Genomic DNA, 13,721 nt, shown 5'->3' with positions numbered 1-13,721 from the left:
TTGAACGGAAATTCCAAGTATGAACTAAAATAGTTAATATCTATGGGAACAACTGAGTTGAGTTAAGATTTTTCCATGATGTACAACTGGAGGTCTTAGTTGAAATTATCTCTTCTGACGACTGTTTGTTGAAAATCTCTCCCACCAAATGATTCAATGGACGCCCCAAAACAATGAAATAGTAGCAACTGCCTAAAATCGCACAAAACTTCTTATAAAGAAACTGAAAATTGTTTAGCTCTACCGGCCAGAGGACATGGATGATTGCTTATTTTTTGTTGAACAAGAAATTTTAGTAGCGAATCATGAAACCAAAATTACCATTCAACAATTTCGTCAATTTATAAACTCATACCATTAAACCTAATTCATCCTTCAGACACTCTAATTTCCGCTCATAGACCAAGCAGCTAACGTTGGAAGACACCCTGAGGAACAGTTTTATGGAAGTCGTCAGAATTGTAATTTACCTAGAAACAGAATGCCGCTACAGTACAGTTATTTTTCCCGGCACATGACGGCTCCTAATTTTAGGTCTACGGCTCTCTTAAATGCTCGCGCATGTAAAAGTTAGCAGAGTTATTAGGCTTAGTGCTGGTCGTAGTGTTAAAAGATGAAGGCGGCTGCCGTCATTGTCACGTTGAGCTGACCATGATGAAATTCCTGAGCTTATGAGATCACTGTTAGCACAAATGAAACGTGTCAAATAATTTTTTTAATTCTTGTTACTAAAATCCTAATATAAGTAATTCAAATCCAAAATCCAGTTGGTTTTTATTAAATTTTTACCGTTTCGTAGTGTAGACTATTCAAGTTTACATTCAATTCCGACTACTTTGTTTTCCATGAATTCTAGAATATCATTTATGTATAGTTACTTAGCTCGCTGGAACGCCCATTTCATTCAATACATGAATTAAATGGCATCTTGCACTGTAATAGGACGTTCGACAAGGTTTTCTTTAAACTAAACTAAGAAAATTTGATAGGATTAAATCATAAATTTTCCATTGTGCGATTTCACTCCTAAAACTTTCGTACTTCATGCATCGTATAACACGATATGATCAGATTGCCGTTAGCTGATTATAAGCTGTCTGTTCCCCAAGAAATGTCGACGGCTTCCTCTAATGAGAAACTTAGCGCAAAATCTTGATCCCTGATCTGAAACTGTTTATATAATTTCTAAAGATTACAAATTGTTAATGTTTGTGAAAAAATCAGGCAGAATCTAAAGTTTCCTCTGACGAAGTTACCTGCAAGAAGCAATTGTTTGATCTGACCTTGCGCTTCCAATTGCACAAACTTGACTCCAAAAATCCAGGCAAACTTTGAGTTTTCTGCAATCTTGTTATTTGTTTTAGAGACGTCGCTTTATGAGTTAAATTCTTTTGATTCCACAGGGGCAATAGAATCGCCAAAAATTCTATATTGAAAACTACGAAAAGATTACACGCGCTATTTATAAAGAAATGATTTTAATAAGCGAGACACATGACGGTACTAGCGCGTTGATTTTTTTGTATTACTCGAACTTTTACCCCAACTTCTATTGTTTTACCAGGAATCAACAATTTTGTGCTAAGCTTAGACGAAAATATTCGATCCTTATTTTCGGAAATTCGATTATAGTAGACGTTAAGGTATTTCAAACTTTAATTCTAATTCCTCTTAGTTCGGCGAAAAAATCGTAAAAATTAAGATGAAATATCAACTAATGAAATAAGAAAATAACAGTTTACAATCAGTTCATGCATCTATATATCAAAATGAAGAAATACACGGAACGAACCGCCAAGAGCTTTAATTTTTGTTCTACGTAAATTTGTACAATCTTTTGTTGCAGTTATAGCCAAGCATATAAAATATTAAACAATCTTGTCGCTCGATCACCCATGAAAAAATTTGCTAAATTCGACAGTAATTTAACATGATTCTGTATCTAGTTTGGTTAAATCTTCCAACTGACGTTATTTGTCGCTATATTTTACTATAATCAAGTTATCGAAAAAATTGGACGACTGAAATCGTTTAGAAATCGGCTAAAAAATGAAATAAAAGAAAAAAAAACACTTTCCTACAGATTTCAGTGTTCCTTGTAAATATTTTAGCAAAACGAATGCAAGATGAATGAGCCATCAACATTTTTGTAAGGTGCGTCTCTTGAGGTCTCTCGATGACAAATATAGGCCCGTCCTTTAATAATACTCAATACGATATGTTGCCAATCTCGTCGATTTATAACTCATTTCTACTGTGGAAGAAACCAACTTATTAGATGATTGAGTACAAGCTTCGTTTCTACTTTTTATAACCGATGTCTGTTCTACTCTGATTCTAACATAAATCTATGAAATTTGAATAGCGTTTTTTATATAACTTTCTAACTTTTAATGTTGTCACTTTCAATTTCGTTTCAGATACCAAACAACTATAATAAATAAATTTCCTGGATCGAGTCCTTTGTAAACCTCATCTAAAGGAAGCCAGGGTTGTTCTTCTAGCATTCCTGTTATTCTTTGAGTTAACATAAATAAACACATATGATCATCAATAAACAAAATCACTCTTTTGTGGTAGCGGGATGAACAGAATATGAAAATCACATCGTGCTGTAAATTATGAGAGAATTATATGAATAAAACGAAGGCCACAGTGATTATTTGTTAATAAAATAAATTATGCGTAGGTTTTTTCATGAAAAACTCGCAGGCAATAAAATTAATATGGATACCATTGGCGGAAAGCTCATCCTGCTATGGCTGCATCTATGCAGTTCAATAACAGGCGCTAAGTAAAGAAGTCTTAGTTTAGCAAAAGATTTTCAATCTTCTATTGAACACTTTTTACCCGCAAGGATTCCTTAGAATCAAAGACACCGTTTTAATTAGAAGAGGGACTCACCTTCTTTTGATTAGCGAGGCTGCCTGCTTTTGAAGAAGATATTCCTACTCGGGGAGATTTTTGGTCGCATTTATTTGCATGTGTTTGATAATATCTGGGAAGTGAACGATGATAAAAGGTTCATATCCCGATGATTGTTGGATTTATTATGTGGGGTATAATTTTTCGATATTAATCATCTGGGAAGCCTTTTTTGAGGGGAAGCTCGAAATGAACATATATACGCGCTGGAGTATCTATTCATCTCCATTAGGTGCGCCGAGTTAGTTTATAATCGCTATGTAGCGAGGAAAAACTTAGTAATGTTCTTAGTAAATTAATGAAAAAGTATAATTTTGTCGTTTTTTATATTTTTCGAATTACTTATAAATTTTCTGGTGCCTTGTAGTAGAATATTGTGAGTTATTGAAATGTTCATGAAGTTTATTACCAAATCAAAATAAGTGGTTAAATTTCTATCGAAGGCATTCAAACTTTGAGGCTGCACTACAAAAAAAAATATGGACGGAATCATTGTAAAAAAAAATTACACGCATATTAAACTATATGATATGTATTAACATTTACCAAATCAATACACAAATTCTTATTTTTCTGATCAAGGCTAACCTAATAAAACAATCTCTGGCATCTTCCAATCTCGTATCCATCTTCAAACGTTCCACTTCTTTAAATTAATTCGAAATTGTCAGAAGCCAAAATTACATTATATAAATAAGTATATAAAACAGATGCAAAGGAACAAATATAATGGGAACTTCGGGCAAGTCTCAGAATGTGTACAAGATTTTTAATTATTTCTTCAAAGATGAAATCATTGTTGCTAAATAACCTTATCACATGTATTACTCGTCCTGCTCATCTCGCATAATTATCAACGCTTTGGCATGAGGCGGGTAAAGTGCCAGTAATTCTATATATCATTTAGAACAAGAGTGAAACGCGCGTAATCAAAAGTCTACAAGCAAACGTTATTCTTTGCGGTTTAAGAATTCAGAATTCCATGCAAATATATTGCTTAAAGTTATGACTACGTAATTAGGCTTAAATGTGACTTTTTACCCTGGAATACAAGTAAGATTACTCAAAATTTTAAAATTCAATTTGATTTTATGTTTATTTCATCCATGAAAGATTGTCTGACTAAAGAAATAACTAAAAACAATGCTGTTATTAGTAAATTGTACGGCAGTTGACAATAAATTGGTATGATGCAGGACTGAAAATCAGAGTAATGAAGGACGTGTTGTCTTTGTGTGGTATCATATAATATAAGGATTATGTAATACGAATTCGTTACAATAATTAAGGACTCCCGGCAAATGTTATGTCACATGCGTCCCAATTAAATTTACTTGCACTATTTACTCATGGTTAGACAAACCTTACCTTTACCTGCAGGCTTCAAAACACTCGGTCATTACATGGCGATAATTATTCATGTCACAGACTGGTGACATGAAACTAATTTGCTCCTGACTAATTACTTGCCGTGGCTGCTCATTTATGACGCCCATGACCGATGATACCAATTAGGATTGTGTGAATTCTTAGGCATATCATTTATAACGAACCTTGCAGACTCACTGGGCTGAGGTCGCCCAATGATTACAGAAAATTGTTTCATAAGCGCATTAATATAATGCAGTGATGTTGTTCTTATTTTCAATTTCAAACCGATGGTCTAATATAAAAATTTTAGGCCCTTCAAAGTATTATCTACTTAATTTGTTACTTTTAGGAGAGCCTCAAATCAAGATTCAGCTTCGTAAGCAAAGCACCCAAGATGAAAGCTGTGATGTGTCAATGTGCTACTATTTTTCTTTTTTGATTATTCAATGTGTTTATTTTAAAGAGTGGTGAAATGAAAAATTTAAATTAGGATTCTTCAGTGACTTGAATCTATGCGATCACGCACGCTAGTTGGATTTGGGAGTCTCAACATGGTGAACTTAGTCATCGTTGGGAATGTTGATGTCCTGTGTAAATAATGGCATGCGCTCTGACATGCAAGAAAAACCATCAAATTTTTAGCAGGCGCAATCCAATTCCTCCTCAGACGTTTCCCAGGAACTCGTAAAAATTTATTTGTTTCTTATTTATTGCTTTATACGCCCGAGTTGCAATTTGGTGGAACGGAAACAAGCATTCTGTTTGCTCTGTCGTAGAAGTGCAGTTTGCAGAGAAACTTTGAGTGGTGTTCTGAAGTCAAGCTGAGTTGGGGGCGAGGTTTCTGCACTGGCAGTCCGCTCATCGCCACTAATGCGCAAAGTTAGTTTATTTATTTGCTGTAGATAGCAGCCATAGGTCTGACCTTTGCCTTAGCAGAGCGTCGAGGCTTCTTCGTACCAACTGCTGGATAAGTTTCGTCGCAGTTTTTCCTACTGATTTGTCGGTTATGTGAGAAATATCTGATTCAAATCCGCCGATGTAGATTAAGGCGAAGTGTTAGTGGTAGATTCTCATGTAGTGTATAACGTAGACTGCTAGATAATGTATGATGCAAACTCATCCATGGTGTCCGATTAGATTCAAACGTATTATATTATGTAGATTCATACGAGTATAGAAACAACAATTTAGATTAAAAAAATGTATGGTGAAAATGCAGATGTCATATATTCAATATTAGTCATACAAATTTTTAACCAACATTGTTTTGAATCGTGGAACATTTATCGCTTGCCATGGAACATGCTAGAAATGAGTCAATCCAGAGCCTGAAATTACGTGAGTTTAATGACAATTGAGAGATGAGTTGGTGCATTAATATTTTTCGTGTTAAATTTTCATCAAATGACCTTCTCTCACATTGTAGAAACAATTTTTTCATATCATATAATCTTGGTAGAAATTATACGGGATAATTTATTGACGTATGATGAATTTCCAATACATTTTAGTAAATGAATTTAATGCAATGCAAGAGTGATTGTACGAGCAGAATTCCTTGCTAAAAACGACGCACTCTACACAATGGATCGTCAAGCTGCTGGTCATTTATTAAGTTCTCAAGCAACACAATCGATCGATTTGATTCATAGTCATTGACGCCTTCGCCTCAAATCGATGAAGGTTCGAGGAACCGCGTACGATTCATCAGCGAATTCGTGGAGCGATGCTCGCGATGAGGCCCATCCTAAGCCAGGATATTTTGCTGACCTTCTAAGCTCATCTTCCCTGCGCTGACCGGTCCATTTCCGCACTCTGTGCAGGAATAGTTTTGTCAATACCGCGATGGACACGTTATTGGAGCAATTTTTCTCACTGAGAATTCTCATGGAAACGAAACCTACATCAAGCATATTCCAAGAAATGGTGTTCGGATGTAATACTCGGAAGATTAAACATCGAAAATACAAGGACGATATTATTGACAATTTGCCTCCAATAGTGAAGCAGAACTTTGTCTAAATATGGATTTTGATTTTTACCTTCTCTCCTTTCTATATTTTTTTGTAATAGGTTATCTTAAAGCGCATAGTGCGCTCTGAAATTGAGCGTTTATAATTTACTTGAAAATACATTACGGATGATTGCTTGGTTACCTACTAAACTAACTGATCGCCATGAATTAAAGCAATAATTTTTGGTGATCGTGATTCATTTTTTTATTTCGTATAAGATTTGCCTTGTGAAGCCTTCATGCCTTGAATTTGGCCTTGAGAAAACTTCAATTCGCTCGAAATCACTATCTCTCTGTGGACACTGGCCTTGGAAACGCATTGCAGGTCATGGCGGAATTGCCGAATTCAGAAAACTAATGCAATTATAGTTTTGGAACTTATTCAGTCAAGTTTCCAATTCATGCATTGAAATTTTAATGGCATATACTAGACATTTATTTTGTTCTTGGAGTAATATTCGCTTGCATTTATCGTCTCTATTTTTATTTCATTCATGACATTACTAAACACCTAAGATGGATTATTTTCGTGCGCTCATTCTTTGAGTTACGTGTAAAAATTTGGGCAAAATTCTTTAGCCCACTCCGATGCATTTTTTATTATACGGTTCACAAAATAATTCCTACTCATCATTTAAATTCATGAAAATAAATTTTATATATGCACAACTAAATTTATTTAGTGTGCATACACCCTAAATTTTTAAATTTAGTGATATGCATATACAGCATTTACTTAAATTAGTGGAAGGCGATTCTTCGTAACTAACGCATGCTTCTTCTAATTAATCTGTATGACTTTTGTGCAGAAGTTATGATTGAGTCCATATAGGAAGCGCTGGCGATTGGACTCGTGCAGTCACTTCATCTGAACTTGAAACCTGATCGCCGCATTTTTAAAGCGAACACTTAAACTTGGAGGCTCGCTCGAGATCCAGAGATGATAAATATAGTCACTGCAATAGATAGTCTTACTATATTTTTCAGAACTGTAAAAATTGGATAATCATTATTTCCATTTTTCCAGACAATCACAGTAATTTATATTTCGCAGAGTCAAATTATTTTATAAAGAGTTGATAAGATACTGGGTGAAAACTGCTAAATTTTAGCATACTGTTTGTTTAAAATCCGGCCGTATGCCAAGTCGAAAATTCAATTTGTGAAATGAAATCATTCTTCAGACTGTGAATTGTCAACAATGAGGCACAAAGCGCTGAATTGGAATTCTCAAGACTGTAAAACGCCGAAATCTAGGAACGAAGCATTAATATAAAGTTATGTATCAGTCTGTAAAACGTCGACGATCAGGCATGAAGCATTTGAATAAAGTTATTTTTATGACTGTAAAACATCGACATTCAGGAAAGAATCATTTAGATGGAATTTGGTTTTTTCGCAGTAAAGTTTCAACATTCATTCGAAAGCAATAGCAATAAAACGATGACGTCCACTCGCGAAGAATCGAAGAATGTTAAAACTAAATGATTCTTTATACTGTACCCGTCGACGATCAGGCACGAAGCATTTTTGATCAGAAAGCAGAACTGTAATCTTCCGAACCACCCACACATGTGTTGGAAATGTTTGGTGCTCGTGACCGGGACAACAAATCGGAGCTCCAGGAAAGTGTGCGATGGAGCTAAAATTTTGCTGGCTGGTGTATCAGAGAAGCAAAGGACGCAATCCCTGCTACAGATTTTTCCCGGAATGAAAACGAACAACACGGGGAGCACTGCGTCCGCTTGTGCTGCTGTTCAAATATCAATCTGTATTTGACAGTATTTCTGAGTATGAGCACAAATCCCCAAAACTGGGTATGAGAACAACGCATACGTTCTAGTTCGATGTTTACTTCAAATGTACTATTAATTAAAAATTTTCTAACGTTGATTGTCTGACAACAATGATTCAAAATAGAAGAAACTATTTACTGACTAAAAATTTTTGATCCATATATCTCTGACATGCGGGTTGATTCGATGGCTTTTGAATTTAGCATTCATGCAGCAAACAACTGTCGTAAATATTTTAGAATTTTCCCCGAACTCTAAGAATATATAAGTTTTAAACTTCTTCATTGTCTCTAAATTGATAGAGGTGTCAATTGAGTCGTTTCTGAATTAGGTTGTGTGCCTAGTAGTGTCGGGGACATACATGAATTTTAATTACCTACAACAAAAATAAATTTATTTTTGAAATCTGCAATGCCCATGAATTATACATGTGAGAGTTAAGCAGTTTTCAGCTAGGCGTATAGGCAATAGTTGTTAAAAGTTACTTAGATTTTCACCGAACGTGAAAATTTTAGTCATCTAAAACTTGCGCTGTGGCTGTAGGAGATCTATTAATTGGCCAATGGATACTTTACTCTAATGATAGCCGGAAAGCGTGGCTATTCTGAAAAATGTGGATCCTTCAGAGGTTTAGGTTGGGTGTTAATGACAGATGTCATGAAATATATACGTACCTTTACGAAATAAATTTTAATAACATTATGGGGATACAAAAAATGTAATTTTTACATTTTTTAGATAATGTACGAGAAATAGTTTTTGTGTGTAATATTATCTACATCTCGAGCATTGCCACGTTAAACTGGAACTCAACCAAACATCTTAGAAAGTTTGTTGAAAAATTGTTGACTTAACTGTGTGTGTTTGCCTCTGGCCTTGATAAAATTATAGGTTCTTCCAGCGTTTATCAAAAACACCTATCGTTTCGGGATGGTACTCGTCTCTGAAATTCAACACGTTCTCAAGGAATCATGAGGCAATGTGAAAACTCATTAAGAAATTGCAAATGCAATATTTTTGAAATATGTCTGTAAGATTTCTCTTCTGCCGTTGAAGATCGAATTAGCTATTAAGGAATTATCCATCTTTATCGACGATGGGATAAACCTGCTAGTTTTTGACGACAAATATTTGCTTGTACATTAATAAACGTAATTCATTGAATAAGATTATCTATTTTATAAGATTATCTAAGTCGTTATTAATCGTGTTAATGTTTTAATTCGTTTCTGTGATTTTAATGTTGGTATTCGATATGCATGAACATAACTTAGAGTAAAACTTGGAATTATAAAGCAATCCATTTTGTGCACAATTAATGTAAATTTCATATATTATCATAATTATTGTAAAACATACTCTGTGCAAATTTCCACTATGAATGATAATTAGTAAATGATATTTTTGATGATTAATTTCCACCAATGAGCACTTGGCAAGCAGCGTTTCAGCAGCTGAGCACAAGTTGTTATCAGTCATTAGCATTTCCATAATGACTTGCTGGTTGAGGCCTCGTCATTTTTGACGCAAAATTCACGCGGGACTCTCCAGCGCCATTCCCAAGACAATATTCTGCATTAGCGAATGTCTTCGAGCGTTCGAGTTTTAGCCGTTTTGGCTACGGTTGTTTTCGGTCGCCTCTGCCTCCATAATCAGACGCAAATTGCATGGTCGCTCTAGTGGAAAATTATACCCAGTTTCTGCTATGGCTGAAGTTGTTCGAAGGGAAATCATAAAAGGACCACGGAAGTCGCTTCGGATAGCTCTGAATTTATACGGGTAGCTCCGCGCAAATAGGAAACTGAAGATCCAAATAGCCTTAGCAATCAGGATCCCAGCTAGGATACCTGAATCAATTTTATTCCCCTAGTGATTTTTGCTTGAATGCAATCGAGTTTGCGGCGAATTTGCATACGACTGCAAATAAACTGTCGGCCAATTATGTAGACAGGCAGGAATAGTGTTGGCAGGAATTACGAGCGCGTTATTCCTGCTTCATATTAAATGCTACGAAAATAAAACCCGGCGCAATAAGGTACATTAACCTTTTAGTGGACAGAAAAATTAAGGCCAAGCTTGGAGGAGCGATATGCTCAACCTGTTGATTCTGTACATTTATGCTAGGAGAGTTTAAATTGTTCTAGGATAAAATTAGAAGAAACAGATGAACGATTTTATACTTATTTTCAATAGAAAAATGCGTTAACTCTGAGAAAACAGATCGTTAACCCTCGCATTAATTTTAAATTATTTAGATCACCAATTATTTATTGCAAAGTAGAATTAGGAGGGCACATTGGCTTTTGTCGCATGCTCGACCTCACGGCGCTACCTCGTGTTCCTGTTAGCGTCCACATCGATGCTGTTTCTTCTTTTATTTGCGTGAGCACCGGCGACATTCATTCGTTTGGTCACAACACGTTCAGGCTGTGACAAATTATTTATTGCACTATCTTGGGCAGCCGCAGATAAATGACAATCCCGGCTTTGGTGTTCAATGAAAGGTGCTGGTTCACACCTCGGATACCGAGGATACCGAACGTAACGTTAAACTAAAATAAATCTCTCACGTATGAAGTTTGTTTGTATTAAATTTCAAGGGAGCAGGCCTGTGTACTGTCCCTCACAATAATACGAATGATTTAGAAAGTAGGTGAGATTTAAGTCAACTCCTTGAAAGAGTTGAACCAATTGTAGTTAAAAAATTCAACGATACTGTGTATGGGAGACTATCCTGAAAATTTTACATGAAGCAGTAGAAGTTTGTGTGCGATTTTACAAATGCAAGACAGTGTAAAAAAGTAATATGGGAATATTTTATTGATAATATTAGAAAGTAGTGATGTAGCAGGGGAGACACTGTTAAAATCGGTGCGAATCCCACAGATGACAGAAGATGGGAATTGGTTTAGTGGTAATTTCAAGAAATAGTTTTTGAAGTTAGTGCATATCTTCGATAATCAAAATAGTTTTTTATATTGAGCAAAACGTGAATAGAATACAGTGTTTCAGAGTCGAATAAAAAATATTTGATAGAAATTCGGGTTCATTTAAGCACGAACGTGTCATTGAAAAAGATTGGCCGGTTATAAAGAAAGCAAAGTTTAACGCCCAGTGATCGTGTATTCCTTTGCTTGAGTGTATTCGGAACATGAAGATAAGGAATTGAAGCCATCAATTTAGCGTTTCTTTCATCGAAACCATGGATATGACCTTGCCAAACAGCATCACTCAACTTTATTAATAATCATTGAGGTTATTGAATGTAATGAATTAATTGAATAATATTATATTAATATTATTAGCAGTTTGTTGTATCAATACAACCTACGTGGAGACGAGAAATGCTGTAATTGGCTTGCACACGAAGCTTGGCCGATAGCTCGTGTACTATTATTTATTCGTGTAAATGGCTTATAATTCTGGTATGAACTTATTTGCGATTGTAATAATGAAAACAAATGAATTTCAATCCTTATGAAGCTATTAAAAACTTGAAAAAAATTCCTCGTAGGAAGGAGTCTACTTTTAAGCCTCGTAATGAATCATTGGCTTATTCAAAAAATCTCATTTACTGTAGTATTGAATAAACAGAAATTATAGGCTTATACTGTATTCTACACTATTATTATTATTATTTTTATTATTGTTATTATTGTTATTATTGTTATTATTATTATATTATTATTAGTATTCTATCAGTTCTCGTGGCGTCTGGTTCAAATGAACTTCAAGGGCACGTTACACAATAGTTTAATAGCAAGCGAAAAATAAATAGACTCGAGAAAGGATGGGAACGGATAAAAATGACTAAGCACTTGATTCATAGGTTCTACTAAATAGTTCGGTATTTAGGCGTCGACGAAGCACCTGCAACGAAGGAGCGATGTTACGGAAGCCGGCAACTACTCCAGCTTCTGGCGACGGCTACCGGAAACGCTCTGTCGTCGACGGCAGATAGACGTGTAGATGGAATGACGAAGTATGCTGTTGATGACGAACGCAATCGTCTTCTAGAAGGCAGATCCAACGCGCGCTGTAGACATTCCGTGAGATAAGGCACCAGACCGTGAAGTCATTGACTGATATTACCGACCATGAGTCAAGCCGACAGAGTCGGGGTGACTGCAGATTTTCGCGTATGACATCGCCCTCGTGACCGCGCCACGGACGACGGGTAACGGTCTTGTACGCTGGCACCGGGCGCACACAATTCAGCGTCCACCGAAGTAGTCGATGGTCAGATATTGCGATTTTGATGATGTCGACTGGCAGACTTTGAAGGTAAGCACGCGTGATGACAACGTCCAACAGTCCGCCTATGTCGTGCGTCGGCAAGGTCACGTGACAAACCAGACCAAATGTGGCCAGAAGGTTGTTCAACTGACGCACCGATGGTTCCCGACGCGATCCAGTCGGACGTTTAAATCGCCGGTGATGAGGACATGTGATCGGAAAAGTCAAAAAGAAAAATTACACTTACGTAAGTTATAAATGGAGTACCGCCGCAGCACATGTCTGTCTGCAGCCATAGAAGGTGCAAGACTCAAGAAAGAAAAAAGTATATTATGTATACCGTGGACACTTGCAAAAACGCATAAACGACATTACCTCGTGGTAAATGATAATCTGAGTTATGTGTCAGAAAAAATATCGTACGAGTTCTTCCATTCGAATTTGGGTTGATGGCATTCGTTTCTTGTTGTTGAGGTCGAGCTTTGTTGTAAAGGTCGAGCTTTCCGCTTAAAAATTTATGGCAAAAACCTGCATTAAGTATGCATAAAAAATTGTTTAGCATGATTTTATTTACATTTAATCAAGGAAAATTGGTCAGAATTTAATATACTTAATATAAAATTAAATTATTATTAATTCAAATAATCAATCCAAATCAGTTTGAGGGTGGTATTCCATAATGTAAGATTAAATTAATTATTAATTCATGATTTTCATTAACTGTGGACTATCGTAACAAACTTGTATTGAGAAGGCAAGTCATATTTGAAACGCTGCCTAATGTTTCTTGTGCTTCGAAGATAATTTTTCTGTTTCCTAAGAAAATTGAGTTTTTCCTATTGAATTGATTAATTTCCTCTTAGTGTAAATAAATTTATGCATTTTGAGCGCCGTTATTGTCTTTAAAATGTTAACGCTATAATGAATAACTTACTTCGGCTGTATACATCTGCAAAATTCAAATAAAGTGCTCAATACTTGAATTGTAATATTTTCGACACTCCCAGTGGTTTTATTCTCAAATATTGCTAAAACAAATATGTTGGAAAATTATTTTTAACCACGCTAAATGTTTAAAATTACATCAAACCTCCCATCAAAGAAAAACTAAATTGAACTAAAGGATCGCGAACGAAAAGCTCCAGATCGCGTTTGATGGCACGAACTCCAAGACGTCGAGAAAAAGCAATGTTCGCAATGGATCAACGTCGCCAAACCATGCCATTGAACTGAACAGAACAATTTTAAAGCGTAACTAAATCTTGGAGCCCAAAGCGTTTCTCTGCAGTCCGGGATGGAATTACCCTTGAATTGTTGAAAGAAAAGAACTAGGAATTTTTCAGGAACTCGTGACCGTGAAGATAAATACGCGTACTGAT

This window comes from Hyalella azteca, unplaced genomic scaffold (assembly GCF_000764305.2).
Source record: "Hyalella azteca isolate HAZT.00-mixed unplaced genomic scaffold, Hazt_2.0.2 contig9708, whole genome shotgun sequence".
Taxonomy (NCBI): Eukaryota; Metazoa; Arthropoda; class Malacostraca; order Amphipoda; family Hyalellidae; genus Hyalella; species Hyalella azteca.
Note: the sequence above shows the minus strand (reverse complement) of the source record.